Source organism: Cebus imitator, unplaced genomic scaffold (assembly GCF_001604975.1).
Source record: "Cebus imitator isolate Cc_AM_T3 unplaced genomic scaffold, Cebus_imitator-1.0 Scaffold465, whole genome shotgun sequence".
In the NCBI taxonomy this organism is placed as follows: domain Eukaryota; kingdom Metazoa; phylum Chordata; class Mammalia; order Primates; family Cebidae; genus Cebus; species Cebus imitator.
The window spans coordinates 842,902-859,624 of NW_016107780.1; the positions used below are offsets into that span (position 1 = coordinate 842,902).

General features: G+C 33.3%; 1 pseudogene; it reads left to right on the forward strand.

Annotated features, from left to right (window-relative positions):
- Window positions 1-919: 919 nt before the first annotated feature.
- Window positions 920-1,157, forward strand: LOC108291765 (annotated as a pseudogene).
- The last annotated feature ends 15,566 nt before the right edge of the window (window positions 1,158-16,723 follow it).

The following is a 16,723-nucleotide window of genomic DNA, read 5'->3' on the forward strand; positions in this document are numbered from 1 at the left end:
TTGTTTTCAAATGTTTGTTTGCCACATAAATGTCTTCTTTTGAGAAATATCTGTTCATATCCTTTATCGACTCTTTGATGGGGTTGTTTGTTTTTTCTCGTAAATTTGTTTAAGGTCTTTGTAGATTCTGGATGTTAGCCCTTTGTCAGATGGATAGATTGCAAAATATTCATCCCATTCTGTAGGGACAAATACCTGTTCACTCTGATGATAGTTTATTTTGCTGTGCAGAAGCTCTTTAGTTTAGTTAGATCCCATTTGTCAATTTTGACTCCTAATTTCTATAGCTCATTCAGTGATATGGCCCTTTTACAAGATTCACTTGTGGGTCTCCAGAAAATTGTAAAAAGCATGGTGTGTATGTCTCTAAGTAAGAGCTATTTTCCATGAAAACCATTAAGGAATTCTCTAACATTAATCTCATGAGGAATAAAAGCCGAAAGGCTATCAGCAACAAACAAAAAAACCTGCTGTTGGCAGTAGGAAAAGGATAAGCAGCCCAGAAAAGCATGAAAGAGTTAACTTGATGGCTTGACCAGGGAAAGGCAAAATGAGCAGAACTCAATGAGTCAGTTGGAAATGGGGTTGGTGGGAAAGGAGAGTAAGGGAAGAATTTATCATAGGTGTCTTATAAGGGATTGTAGCTGCAGGTGCACTGCTACTAAGAAATGGCTAGGGATATAATTGAGTTTATTACTCATTGTAAAATGGAAGTTGAAAATGTGACAAGTTGACAATATGATGCTATATAGAGTCTAGTAAATAATAAATTATTGCTGTGATCTGCTAGATATTAGAAACATGATCACTGGCATTATTTTTGTAACACAGTAGAATTGTATTGCAACTAATAAAATAGTGGGAAGTGTCTGCTGCGGTGGGCCAGGTGATGATTTGACACGATCAAAGTTGCAGTAAAATGGATGGTGAAGTTCAGAGAGATGAAAGGATCTTAGATTTGATTGATGATGCTTGGAAAGAAGACAAGCTGCCTTATTAGATGCTGCAAGACCACTGGATGAACTTCTTGAACAAGACAGTGGTAGCACACAGAATCTGTCAAAGAACAAGAAATGAAGTGGACAGACTTAGACTTACAGTACCTTCATGAGAATGTTCCCTCCATTGGAAACTGTCACTTGGCTCCTTTCTTGTAGATGGAGTTTCTAAAAGTATACAAATTAAAAAAAATAGTGGAATAGATATGTAGATACTGCATTCAAGACCTACTCCTGTATATTCTCTGTGTTGATTGGGTTTATTCTCATGATCCTTCAAAGATGGAAAAAAGTAGAATGAAGTATGGTTTGTATTTTAGAAGGCTATTTTTAAATACTGTTTTTAATTGACAAATCATAATTGTATATATTAATGGAATAAAATACGGTTTGATATATGTATACGATGTGGAATAAGTAAATCAAAATATTTAACATGTTCATCACCTTGCTTATTTACAATTTTTGATGGTGAGACATTTGAAATTTATGATCTTAGTTATTTTAAAATCTACAATACATTTTTATTGACTGTGGCCATCCTACTGTGCAATAGACCTCAAGACGTATTTTTTCTGCCTATCTTGAATTTTGTTCCTTTTGACCAACAACTCCTTATTCTTTCCCTGACACCCCAGCCTCTGGTAACCATTATTCTACTCTCTACTTCTATGAATTTTGCTTTTCTAAGATTCCCTACATAAATGAGATCATCTGGTATATACTTTAAAAAATTGAAATCAATATTTGAAGTGATATCTGCTCCCTTGTGTTCATTGCAGAATTAGTTCCCAATAGCCAAGATATGTAATCAACCTGTGTCTATCAACATATGAATGGATAAAGAAAACATAGTATATATAATAGAAGAATATTTTTGATGGCATCAAGTAGAAGGAATAATTTGGTGTGGGAGATGAAGAAGTAAAAATCAACTGGCAACATAACTATGTTGCATTAAAGAAACCAGGCCATATATTAGGTTGATGCAAAAGTAATTGTGTTTTTTTTGCTATTGAAAGTAATGGCAAAAACTGCATCAACCTAATACAACCCAGTTGCTAGTTCTGAGTTGAGGTGAAAAATAACCACTTAAATAGCCTTGAGTTTTTGCAAAATGGATTCTTTCTTTTGGCTGCCATTCCACAGGAGGAGGTTCCTGGAATACATCTTTAACTTAAATCTTCTGTTATGATCTACAACAAAGATTTAAATGCCTTTTTTTTTCTGGATCTTAGTTTAACAAAGGATCATTTCAATTAGTTCATATTTTTTCTTTGCCATTAGTTCGGATTTTAGACCAGAGGAAAAGAGTCCAGTGTTTTCATCATTTTATTATGCTATGAATGGCACAGGGAAGAACCTTGTGCAGTATTCACTTAAGTTTCAGGTTTGTGGGTGAATGCTCACATGGGGGGTGACAGCAGTGTCCTGGTAACAGCACTGGGTGGTGTATTGGGAGATCTGGTCCTGCTGCCACTTGATGTCCAGTGCTAAGTTATGCTTATTTGTATCTGTGCATCTCTTTGCTCATTTATACAATGATAGGAATGTCTTGGTACAAGTGATTTTTCACATATGTAAAATTTTAAATGTATTACATGAAATGAAGACCCTTATAACAATCACAGTAGATGTTATTGATGTTTTGAAATCATATTTGACTCTTGAAATTCCAAAAACATAAGTCATAGATTTTCTTACATAATAACTATGATATTTTGAGAATCTTTTAAGAATCAACTCCACAAAATGACCATTTTTTTCTTGCATTTATGATCAGGTAAAAATTCTGATAAGATCTGTCATGAAAAAAGATATACATACAACAACAAGAACAAAATAAATAAACAAATATATAACTACTTTGAAGACAAGACATGAAATTTCATGAAAATCAATAAAAAATTTGAAGTGGTAATAATAGGAATGTTTCCTATATAGTTTGTGGACTGTGTGCACCAGTATCTCTTGGAGTAGTGGAGGGAAGAGTATGAGTCAAAATGTAAATTTCTAGGCTCCACTTTAGAACCATTGAGCCAGGGTCTCTGAGTAGTAGGACTCAGGAATCTGTATTTTGAAAAGACTTGGAATTGATCCTTATGGTCTCTTATGTTTGAATGTTAATGTCGGCTTTGAAACTAAGCCACTAAAATTTTTTAAGTTTCTATATATTGCTCATATTTAGAAAATACAATGAGAACACATCTCTTCCATAAATAAAAAATTATTGACCATGTTGTAAAGATGAATAGTAAAACTGCATCTTTGAATATATTGAATTTCAAAAAATATATTTTATGTTAAAATATTTTATTGTCTTGGATTTTAAAAAAATGATTTTATCTTTTAAAATTGGAGTTTGTTCTTGCTTTACATTCTTAAGAAAAAGGAGTGAACATTTTTAGTTTACCTGTTTTAAAGCATTTTCTGATCTCAAAAAAATGGAGTACCTTTATTGTTAGGTAAACAGAATTAGAATAAAATTTTGGTTTTATAATAGTGATATATAAGGCATACTTGTATTTACTATGTAGCTCACTAAATACAGAGAAAAAAATGGCTCTTGAGGCAGTCAAATAATTCAGAACACTTCTCAGAGTCTCAGTTTCTTCTCTTATTAAATATAACAATTAATACCAGCTTAAGGAGTCTGTAACTGTTAACTGAAATGGAATACGTAAAGCTCCTAGTCTAGCGTCAAATACACAGTAGACGTTCCGTAATGACAGCTATCTTTATCCTATTCTCCTTTGTGTTCAATGGTGACATCATTAAAATAGCCTTATCCACAGTAAGTTATTATTTGTTTTTGATGGGCACAACACACACTGGTGGGCATGGGCATTTTTGGATTTGTAGCTATAGTGACTGCCTGAGGACCCTGTTGATATGCACATCACTTACTTGGTTGGACATATGCCACAGATATTTAATCAAGCCTATATCTATAACTCTAGGTTTCCATTAGACTTTCTCCCTCCTTGATTTTTCCATAGTCATATTACATTTCCCATTGTCATACTGTCTATAATTACACATCAGAACTGTCTTAACTTTGCTATTTTTTTTGGTAGGATTATCCACATCATTAAAAAACACATTTGTGTTATGTTATCTGATTCTATTTCTTCTTATTAAAAGTTTAAAAATGTTATGCCCAGGATTTCAGTTGCATAGACTTCTATCTTATTGCAAGTATTATTTAATTGATTTATGGCTGCATGTAATAGAACTGCTTAGAAAAAAGAATTCGAGGTTAATCGTGTGCTGATATCTCAATATGATACAATAAAATCTCATTCATCAGAAATATTGTATGATTTATTGTGTTACCATAGGTCATAGATATGAATCAAGGGATTCTGCATCTGCTTTTTTTCTCAGTGCCCTTTCCCTCATAGGGCAAAGGCTCACTCAGCAAAGGGTGCAAGCCTCCAGTATTTTAAATAATGATTTGCAGCATTAAGAAATAAAGCAAAATATATTTTCAAGTTTATTTTTGGTCAAGCAAAGACCATATAAAGTTAAAATAAACTATTTTGAATTAGTGTTCACTTTCTTCTCTATAACTTCATTAACAATTTTAATACTTTTTCATTGAGTGTTTACATCATAGAAGATTCAGTTATGTAACAGTGTAAGTTGATATTTATACCAATCTTTAGTATTTATTCATCATTATAAAACATCCATCATTCTGAAAGATTTCAGGATTAATTAACGATAAATCAACTCTCAGATGAAAAAAGAGTTTTAAGGGTTTAACAAAAGCTGATGTGATTCTGACTCAGGATTTGTCCTAACAATCACAATATTTCTGAGATGTTCTAATTAGGTATGTGTTTATATAATTCCTTTAAGAAAATACATACAATTATTATTTCTCTCTTATATGAAAATACAAAGAGTTTATTTGGAGCAACAATTCTCTGCTGCCTTAGTTTCCTTTGAAATGTAGCTTTGTTGCTAAAATGTGTCTCATGGATAAAAGCCTCTTAAAGTTCATAAGGGGAAAAAAAAGCACGTTCTATTGTTTGAAAATATTGACAGATATTTTCCAATGTAAAGAAATTGACTTTTTGAGCCTAATTTGGTTGGGTGAAACATAAGAATTTAGAAATGGAATCCAGTTATCTCTAACTTGTACACTGTGATGAAGAGCTATTAAATTTGAAAAATTTTAGCTATTTCAGAAGGCATATGTAAACTTTCTGTTGACAGTAAATGCAAAATACAAATAATATAAAAATGAAGACGTTGACAGATGATTTGTGTCTCCTTCACAATTAGGACCTTATATACACACAAAACTATCCTCTGTTCCTGACCTAGCCTGTGAACTTGCTTTCTGTTTATGACCAACTGTAATTCCATTAACACAAATTTCTGTCACTAGGTGGCTCTATATAGCTTTTTAAAAGTAGTCTCTGACAATATCTGTTTTTAGAGCATTTCTTCTTATAAAATTTCATATATTTTTTGCCATTGTTTCACAATCTGTGTAGCTTAGTTGCAAACCATTAGCTGTATGAAATTAGGGTCTATGTGCAATGTGCTGCCAACTCCTCTCTCTAGTCAACATGTGAAGAAAGGTGACAGATGACAATGCTACAGGACTATGGTTACTGGCTGGATGCCATTGCTCAATGCCTGGATCCTTAGTAAAATTATTTCCAACCTTATTTTGTCTCACTTCAAAAGTCTATTTCAGTGCCAAGTCATATTCCCTGTAGTGGGAATAACCCCAAGAAAGGCACATGTATTTTTGGGTTTTTTTTTGAGACAGAGTCTTGCTCTGTTGCCCAGGATGGGGTGTAGTGGCATGATCTCAGCTCACTGCAACCTCCGTCTCCCAAGCTCAAGAGATTGTCCTGCCCAAGCTGGGATTACAGGCCCTTGCCACCACGCCCGGCTAATTTTTGTATTTTTAATAGAGACAGGGTTTTGCCATGTTGGCCAGGCTGGCCTTGAACTCCTGACCTCAGGTGATCCACCTGCCTCGGCTTCCCGAAGTGCTGGGATTACAGGCTTGAGCCACCATGCCCAGCCCAGATGTTTCTTTTCTTTTCTTTTCTTTTCTTTCTTTCTTTCTTATTTTTTTTTTAATGTCTCTGAGATATTTGTGACCTAAGAGGAATATTATGGTTTAGTTCCCTAGACTAGGAATTGGAACACTTGGGATCTAGTTTGGACTTGTGAAGGTAGTTAATTTAACTATCTTTTCTGAATTTCAGTTTTCTCATCTATAAAGTGAAGGGGATAGATTAGATGATGTTTATGATTTCTTCTAGTTTTAATATTTTAAAATGCATGAGATGCCCAAGGAGATTTCTTAAGCAGAGGTGTTCCAGTATGTAGATATTAATTACTGTTAGATTGTAAACTACTGAGGGAGAAGAAATATTATTTCTTTAGCCTCAGTGCCTGTAACAGTGCCTGCCACATAATAAAGACTCGACATATATATTTAAATGAATAAATGAACTGTACAGTAGTCCTACATGATGGAGATCACAGGGAAATATTTGTTCTCTAAACTCCTTGAAGAACAAAAATCTTGTTCTCCTTTTGACTGGACATCCAGTCACTATACTTAGAATTGCTTTTGCCCACTGATGAAGCAATGTCACTTTGGAATGCATTCATTTTTTTTAGGAAGAAAGTGAAGCTTGTTAGGCTTTCTTTATTAACATTGTTTATTATTTTAATGGGATAGTTGCCATCTTAGATGCTCTAGGAGGCAAAGTACATCTGTAGCAATAGATTTCAAGTTTTGGAGCATAGCAGTGACAAGCTCTGTATGGATGACACTTGTTAATTTGGCTGGGTCTGAAGCTGCTGGGCCCAGAATGGAGGGAAGGGTCTATGAAACAATGTCCTTAGTAAAATTGGAGTGTTGAGAGAGGAAGTTAAAACTGGTAGGGAAGTGAATGTTTAGTAAATTTTAATAGTACCGTCAAATAGAGCATAGACAAATGCAAAATATTTAGCACTTAAAGAAAAATGTTATTAAAATATCATTTTTGTGTGGAGTGCTAGAATCTTGAGAGCAGGCATATAGGGCAACATTGATTAAAATATCTAACTCTGAAACTCTCTGAAGAGGACTTCTTGCCAACCGCAAAAGCATTAAGTAAGAATTTTCAAACTCCTAGTATAGAAAGAGAACAATGTAGCATTCTCAATATAGTTATCTTAAACAAATATATATAGCCAATGAAAATGCTATGTAATGTGGTCTGTTTTATATTTTTCAAGTATGGTCAGCTCCCAGTTTCTAGTTATCTGGAAATAGAAGTATTTACATGACATTACAACATTTTACTTGATATTCTTTTGAGCTCCTCTTTGTTCTACTGTGCTATAGAGAATTGAAATGGCATTATTCTGTTTGATTTTTGTCCAGAAAAGAAAAAACTTTAACTGGGCTTGATCAACCATTGAACAAATGCTTGAACGTCCATATCTTTTACTGGAAAATACTATTTAATATCCTTGTTGACTGAAGCAGGGATAGATTCACCATTGAATTATGATTCCTGGCATGCAAGTCACAATGGAAGTACAATACAAGAAAACAATTTTAAGTATTATTGCTATTTTTATAATTGGAGAAACATCCACACATTGACAAAATTTTAGGAATTTTTCTTAGGTGTCCTTAAAATAAAGCATTTGGGAAATATTAACCCCATATCAGCACGTATCTTCTTTTGATGCTATGATACTTGTGTTTTCCTCTTGGGATTTTTTTATATGTGCTATGACTGAAGTGCTTTGTTATGATTGGAAAGAGTAGAACAGAAGGTATTTCCCCTCTCTTAATTATGAGGAATAAAAGTTATTGTTTTCTTCATAAAATTGAGATGTCAATCTGCAGCAAAATGAAAAAAGTACGTATTCTATAATGTCAACATAATATACAGAGTATAACCTTCTATGATATCTACAAATATACATAAAAGTTGAGTATGTCACAATGATAGGAATTAGGTGATATAGACAAATACACCTGATTTTGTTTATTTTTGATATAGACAAATACACCTGATTTTGATTATGTTTAATAGTTTTTGACTATGGTTTTATAATTAGATTTCTGTTTCAATATAGTCTTGATACTAATAATTTAAGCCCAGACTCTAATCTTAAAGGCAGGAAGTTTTATTGTAGCATAACATATTATCGCATTAGTTGATGAGCACCTTGTTATTTTCATACCATAGACTTGAAAGATAACTCAAGAGTTCTCTAATTTTATTTCCGCTTCAAGGGAAATAAACTTGTATATAGCACAATGGAAACAATGAAGTTGAAGGATACAGCTTAATGGATGATGAAAATAAGATGTTCGGGGAGTAGGAGAGGTGTAAGTTCTGTCTTCAATGAGCCTTTGTATTGCTGTTTGGGATCACTCTGTCTCATGCCCTGATTTGAAACAACGAGTTTGGAACAATATCCAAGTTGAAGATAACTTAGATTTTGGAACTTAGCTTTTTGATCTGGATAGGTTCATGGGAATGAAGGCAAGAAGCCATACCTGCCTTCCTGTACTACAAGGTAGGCAATTATCAAAGGGCCGGGATAAATGAGTTTCGGGGTTTTCTTTTTTTATATGATTCAGTCTAGTTCCTGTGGACAGGGGGAGGATCTCTCTCTCTCTCTCTCTCTCTCTCTCTGTCTCTCTCTGTCACATATGCACACACACACACGTGGAGTAGCAGTGGCTAAGTTACCTAGTCAAGTATTTGGGGATTTGGGATCTAGGGCATCTTTTATTATTACTAGAAAATACTCTACTTTCCTACTGAAATGAAGGCTACTTTTGCATATGTAAGCTGATATTTTTGATCCCTCTTACACATTACAGAGCTCCCCTTAATAGTGATACTTTTTACTGTACAGTTATTACAAATACCGTAATAACATTAAAAAATGACAAACGTTTTTCTTTCTGTAAACAGTCAAGGCTACTCAATTTTTATCTTGAGAAGGTTACTAGAAAAGCAGCATAATGTGGAAGAAAAGGCAATGGACCTGGAGATAGGGAAGGCTGGTTCTCGTCTAATCATTGTTATGACCAGCATGACCACTTTCACTTTAATGACTCAAGTTCTCTCATAGACTAGTTGATCTCCAGGGAGGGTGATCATACAGGCTCCTTTGCTGGAGACAGTCCCGGTTTGCATCTGTTATCCCAATGTAATTATTAATAGCACCCTTTTCATTCTCAAAAGTGTCCTGGTTTGGATGATAAATTATATGGTTACTTTATCTCCAAAGATCCTTTCAACTTGAGTATTCTTTGATGTTGCCTAGAGATGAGATGTGGGATCAATTGTCTGAGAGCTAGTCATTGAAATTCCAGTCCTTTATTTTGAGCAGTGGTGACAGATGAAGGTATTGAGTTTGATATGGCCCAGATCATGAAGGTCTGATATTCAAAGACTTAATTTTATCCTAAAGCCTATGGGAAAAATTTTAATCAGAGAAGAAACTGAGACATCACTTTTGCTCATTGTAGAAAATTGATTTTAAGAGATTATTGCTAGAGACAGAAAATCTGCTAAGATGTTATTGCAGTAATTCAGTTAATAAATAATAATAAATTTAACCAAGGTGCGACAGAGGAAAGGGAGAAAGAAATACTAATTAAAATACTCTGGGGGTAAACTCTATAAGATATAGTGACTGAATGTGGGAATTAAGGGAGAGGCTAGAGCCTAGGATGGCATTCTCTTACCCCAACATAAATTTATTAAATAAGTGGATAGTGATATTATTCATGAAAAGTGAGACTACAGATTAGGGCTTCTGTGCTGAAGACATGATGGCATGGCTAGACTTGTGTAGTTTATTATTATGGTGGTACAGACAAATAGAAATGCTCAGTAGACATTTAGATACAGGATAAGAACCTTAAAATATTTGGTTTTGCTTTGCTAATGTGGATTTGGGAGTGATTAGTACATTCAAAGCTTCTGGAAAAGTTCCAGAGAAACAGAGAATGAAACAAAACTGAACTAATGAATCATGAGAGTCCCTAACACAAAAGGGAAGGACAAATAAGAACACCAGAAGAGGAGAGTATAAGGGGCTATTAGAGAAGTAGAATGACATCCAGAGAGTGATGTCATATAAGCTTAGGCGTTAAAGATTCCAGTTTTGGAGCACACGCTGTCCTTCAATTCAGCAATACTCAAACTTTTTGGCCTCAGAACTTCTTTACATACTTAAAAAATTTTGATGAATTCAAATCATTTTTGTTTACATAGATTATAGCTATTAATATTTATTATATTAGGAATAAAATTGAGAAGATTTAAAACTTTATTAATTTAACTAAAATACTTATACATTCATTGGATGTTACCAAAATAACATACTTTTATCAAAATGATGACTTAAAAAAATGTAGTGAGGTGGGTGACATTGTTTTATGCAAATCTCTTGAGTATGTATATTAATGGAAGGTAGCTGGACTGTCATATCTACTTTTGCATTTAACCTGGTACAGTAAATTGTTTGGGTTAAGGTATTTTTGGACACACATACATATTGTATTTTCATAACCTTTCATGATAATTATGAATATTCTTTGTAACTCATGATAGTTTCTTTTTTCAAAATTTATTATACTTTAAGTTCTGGGATACATGTGCAGATCGTGCAGGTTTGTTACACAGGTACACAAGTGCCATGGTGGTGATTTGCTGCATCCATTACCCTGTCATCTACATGAGGTATTTCTCCTAATGCTATCGATCCCGAATACCTCCACCCCCTGCTATTCCTCCCCTAGAACCCCACCCCCAGGCCCCTGTGTGTGATGTTCCCCTTCCTGTGTCCATGTGTTCTCATTGTTCAACACTCATTTATGAGTAAGAACATGTGGTGTTTGGTTTTCTGTTCTTGTGTCAGTTTGCTGAGAATGATGGTTTCCAGTTTCACCTATGTCCCTGCAAAGGACATGAACTCATCCTTTTTGATGGCTGCATAGTATTCCATGGTGTATATGTGCCACATTTTCTTTATCCAGTCTATCATTGATGAGCATTTGGGTTGGTTCCAAGTCTTTGCTATTGTGAAAAGTGTCACAATAAACATATGTGTGCATGTGTCTTTACAATAGAATGATTTATAATCCTTCAGTTGTATGCCCAGTAATGGGATTGCTGGGCCAAATGATATTTCTATTTCTAGATCCTTAAGGAATTGCCACACTGTTTGGTGAACTAATGATGGTTTCTTAAAAGTTAGCTACAATGTGGAAATTAAACCATATTAATTAACTTTTTACACTTTGTTATGTTAAAATCCCTCAGTATATTTAAACTTTAAGTGAATCTTTAACTCATGCATAATTTTGTATTATCTCTCATTGGTTATTTCGAAAATACTGGCTCATTGAGTTATATAGATCTTTCAAATGTTGAAACAGATCATTATATAATATAAAAGTTTGCATTCATCAATATAACTGCTATTAGTATTAGAAAAATGAATATGGAAGCTGTCAAGGTCACACTGGCAATATTTAATTTCCCAATATTCACTTTTCATGAATGGTAATACTATCTATCCACTTATTTAATAAATTTATGTTGGGGTAAGAGAATGCCATCCTAGACTCTAGCCTCTCCCTTAATCCCCACATTCAGTCACTATACCTTATACAGTTTACCTCCAGAATATTTTGTTAACTGGTATATCTTTCTCCCTTTCCACTGCCATATCTTGGTTAAGATTATTATTTCCCAATATTTAATTTTCTCTTGAAAACTCAAATTTTATCATTGGCCATACGTGCTATCAGTTGTTTCCATCAAAGGGATAGGTTTACTGCATTTATTTTTAGCAAAATGTTTGCCAAATATCCAAGTCTCAATAACCATGGTTTAACTTTCATTGTTCTTTCAAGTAAAAATTATGTTTTGTGAACAAAGCTGCTAATTCAGAAGCTTACAACTCAATTGCACAAACACTTTTTTCTTGGTATTCAACTGAATTGCTTAATATATACTTCTCATTTTGTCACATGGCATATTACAAACACATTGTACTCAATGGATGAGATTTAATAAAATTAATAATTCTCATTACTTCATCAAAAATGTTATTTAGTGAAAAGAACTTTTTTTTTTTTTTTTTAAATCTGTGAGCATGTTGTAGTGAAGAATTGTGGAACAGTTTGGGGTCTTTGCCTTGATTCATGATAAGGTATCACTGATTTTGCACAATCAATACAAATGTCAAAAAAGCAAGAAGGACTAAGAATGACTTTGTGTTAGTGTAAAAATAGTTTTGACTTTTCAGATCCTCAGAATGGGTGTTAATGTCCCTTGCAGGGGTACACAGATCACACTTTGAGAATTGCAATTTTAAGTTTGAGAAGCCTGCCTCATCAAATCCTGCCCAAAAGTTAGGAGAAAAGAAACCAAAACCTAAAACCCCAAACAACTAAAAGTACTCCATTGGATTTTTAGCAAGGAGAACACTGGTAATATTATTGAGAGGAGTTTCAGTGTTCATGTTTTTCAACCTTATGTATCTTAAACTTTAGTAATATTTACTTGTGTGAAGTGATATAAAGAAAAAAATATAATCTCCCCTATCTCAGTGGATGTATTTTATCCACCCTAAATGGCAATGCTTAAATGTATGAAGGCATTAATTATGGTTGTCACCAACCTGGAATAGCATATCAAATTTCTCTGACTAGGAACTAGTGTCTTTTCCCTCTTTAAATTATGGATCTAGCATGTAAAACAATTTGACATGCCATGTATAACAACTCAAGGGAAAACAAATTCCAAGTAGGTGATAGAAACCTCATACCCTTTGGTTACAATGTACAGAAGTCAAATGAAATGGTTTAATATTTTTAAAAACTTGCTTTAAAATGACTTGAGTAAAAGGTATGGGGTCCTTTGGTATATTGCAGGGAATATGGGACTCACATCAGAGTGATACACACAGGAAGGGCAGACAGTGTGCAAAGAAAGTAAGTAGCATTTGTTGAGCATCTTCTCTAGGCCTTTTTCTGAGGCAAATACTATCTATCTGTTTGTTCTTATATAAGCCGTCCAAAGCCTTTAAAGCCCAGTACTATTAGCATTTCCTTAAAGACCATTAACCATATCTAAAGGTATTACGCTTATCTAAAACCCTGTCTAAAAGTGATTTTCATCTAGATTAAATAACCTGCAAAGATAATGGGATTTTAATTTTCTTGATTAATATTATTAGAGTAAAATCAATTTATGAAGTATGAATTTTTTCTTCATTCAAATTATTTGTTAAGCTTTGGCTTCTACATGCAGGATAGGGTTCTATAGTATCAGACTACATAGTTTCAATTTATAAAGCACTTTTTCAAATACAACTGTAAAGAAACTGAAGCTGGTAGGTCAGGTAATCTTTTCATCATTTGTGACTTGATGCCGTGTGACTTGATTTGTGACTTGACTTGATGTGACTTGAGCAGCTCTAGAAGCTAGAGTAGGGAAAACATAATGCCATCAGAAAATAAGTAAGAGACATACATTTCTGTTCTCAGGTCATAATTACTAGTACTACCAACAGTGAATTCTAGAATATTTCACATAATCAGTAATAGATATATTTAAATATGTATATCAGCATTTATACTGTCAAATGTGCCTGTTTTGTTTTACTACTAATTCTGGTTTAGTTTTAGACTAGATGGGGTTTCCTTACTAAATATTTTTCACCAATACTCCATAAATGCTCTCAACATTACCTGACATCAAAATTTATTAATTCTTGGTAGCATTAACCTTCCATTAACTTTTATCATATATAAATAACAATTTGCCTGTACAGTATCCAATACCTAAGTTGTCATCTAGGTATTTAGATGAAACATTTTTCTTTTAGATTCATTCCCAACTTTTTTTCACTGCAGGATTCAGTGTTGCCTTGAAATCTAGTAAATATGTATTCTAAAATTACCTTCCTACATGAACATTGTGGAATTGATTTCTTTTTCGGAACTTCATTTTCAACTTTTCCAATCAGGCCAATATGATTTTGAAACATGTCTGTGCTTGTCGTTCACCATTTCCAGTTATTTACCTCTTAGTTATATCTTTGTTCATGTTTTATGTTTCAGTTAGCCCATAATCACTTTACTCTTGTGCAGTTAGTATTCCTATGACTAAATTAGTATCTTCACACTGATACCACAATATACGTTAGCAATTATGCAGCATTTTTATTTGCAGAAGAGTAAAGTACATAGAAAAAGGCACTGACATTTCAGGAGTTTGGGTGGAATGAACTAAAGAACAGAGAAAGAAAAAAATGAGACTGGTATAAAGATGGGAAATTTGCTTAATTTGATGAAACTCATGTGATTGTAAAATTAGTTTAATTAGTCCCAAGGAATATTTTAATCCTGTTCTTTCCCATCTTTTCCATTTGCCTATGAAGCATTAACAGGAATTCAAAATCACATTTGAATCATTAATAAAGCAGAACACATACATTTAAATTGCATGTTTCGATGATTTTATTATATCACTGAAAATGAACATTCGTGTATATATACACCTATAATTTCTTTCTAAAATATCTATCTGCCTTTCCTGGAGTATAAGGGAATAAAAAATGAAATGCCATGAAGAGGAGATAGTAAAATATTAGCTACATATAAATACAACAGAAAAATACTTGAGAAATCAATGTAGTTTATAAGCTGTATATGCTCTTGAGGTGAGTTTGCTTCATCTAGAATGGAAAAAATATATATGCATTCTGGACTGCTCAGGCTCTAATTAAAATCTTGTTGGGAATTTAAGTGTGGGCTCCACGACATTCAAATACGTAAACTGTGGGACATTATAAGCAGTCAGTGAAAATAACTGCAGGGAACATTTTCTAGTGAAAGATTGCTTGATGTTGAAATAATTGCTATTGAAGACAAAGATTATTATAGCTAGTTTCCTATTTTGAACTAATCAGTAACAGTGGTGAGTAGAAATAAGAATTTAAAATAAAACATTAACTTTTACATTATGGCTGTAATAGTAAATACATGAAATGAAACTATGGCCACATGCAGTAGCCATTTGTTACAAAAGAAGGAAATTGCTTTGTGTTAGGCTGCCTTTGAAAACTCCTTTTAGTAGAACTGCCAGTTTAACTAAAGACTGATTTCTTCAAGTGGAGACCATTATTTGTAAAGCTTTAAAACACATAGCTAAATGTAAATTAGTCACCACAAATTTTCAGCTTTATTTAAACTTTGGTATGCATGGACAATTGCCTTGATCATAATTCAATTTGAGAGTCAAGATAATGACCAGAAAAATGTTTGAGGGAAATAATGTTAAATATTTCATTTAAAAGGAAAATGTTTTTAATAAGAAGCCTTGGGGGGAAAGGGACTTTATTTTCTTGCTTATGTAAAGTTTCATGGATAATTATAGACTTTGGGTTAATGGCACCAGAAAAGAATCTGTCGTAAGTTAGCACTTCCTCATTTCCTGTCCAATGTGCCTATGAAATCTTAAATCAAAAGTGTAAAAGTTCTGTCACATTGCTCAGACAACTAAGTGTTGAGAAGAGTGTTATTTAAGTAACAAACATCATTTACTGAACATATTATGTGCTATTCATGTTACATGCACAGTATAATATTGCTTGGCTCAAAAATATGCAAGGTAAGTATTTTTATTTAAGTTTTACATATAAGAAAATTGAGACTGATAGAGTATTACTGATTTTTCCAAGTTAATACTAATAGTACCAGAAAAAGCTGAGACTCACATTTAGTCCATTCGAAGTTAGTTTTCTTTTCCCTTAGAACCCCATACTGCCTTTTTAGCTTTGCCCTGTAATCTAAAACCACTAATATTTACCATTAAGTATATTATATTATATTATCTATCTTCACAATTGATTAAGATGTTCATTTCTTAGCATTTAATCAATCACAAAAGGTGTTTCTGATACTGAATGAGAAAGTGAACAGGATCACTACTTAATTAAGCAGTTGCCCAGAGACAACAAAAAGCAAATGGAGTATAAATTTCTTAAGGATTAATGGTGTCCTGCCTAAAGTAAATTAAATAACCACTTGAAGTTTGTGAATCTATGTGTATGTCTCTTTAAATAAAATTTCAAAGACCTTGTTCAATTGCCTTACTGGAAGAACTATGAGCTTAGGTGAAGGTCAAAATTACATTATACCTCTTAAAATTATGAAAAATTACTTGGAATTACTAGATACATTTGTATAAATCACATGGTGGCAGAAGTCCAGTGTGACAGCTAGGTGGTGGGAAGAAACTGTATATACTGAAGAGGTCAGAAATAGCAAGTTACATATAAATTTCTACTTTCCCATTTATGAGGCTTTTTCTTCCTTAATCATTGTGTAACTTTCATCATTGGTGAAGTAGGGAGTTATTGATTGAGTTGGTGTGCCACAACTTAAAAAATATCTTTGAATCACTTATCTTGGCCAATGTACTAAAGATGATTCCTGAAATAGAGACACAACATCTTATAAGGCTGATCAGAATTTGTGCTATAGAACTGTGTGTCACATACAGGAAGACCTTCTTTCTGTCCTTTCTGAAGCTCTATTTTGTGATGAAAAGTGCAATGCATGACCCAGCAATCCCATTACTGGGTATATATCCAAAGGATTACAAATCGTTCTACTATAAGGACACGTGTACACGAATGTTCAT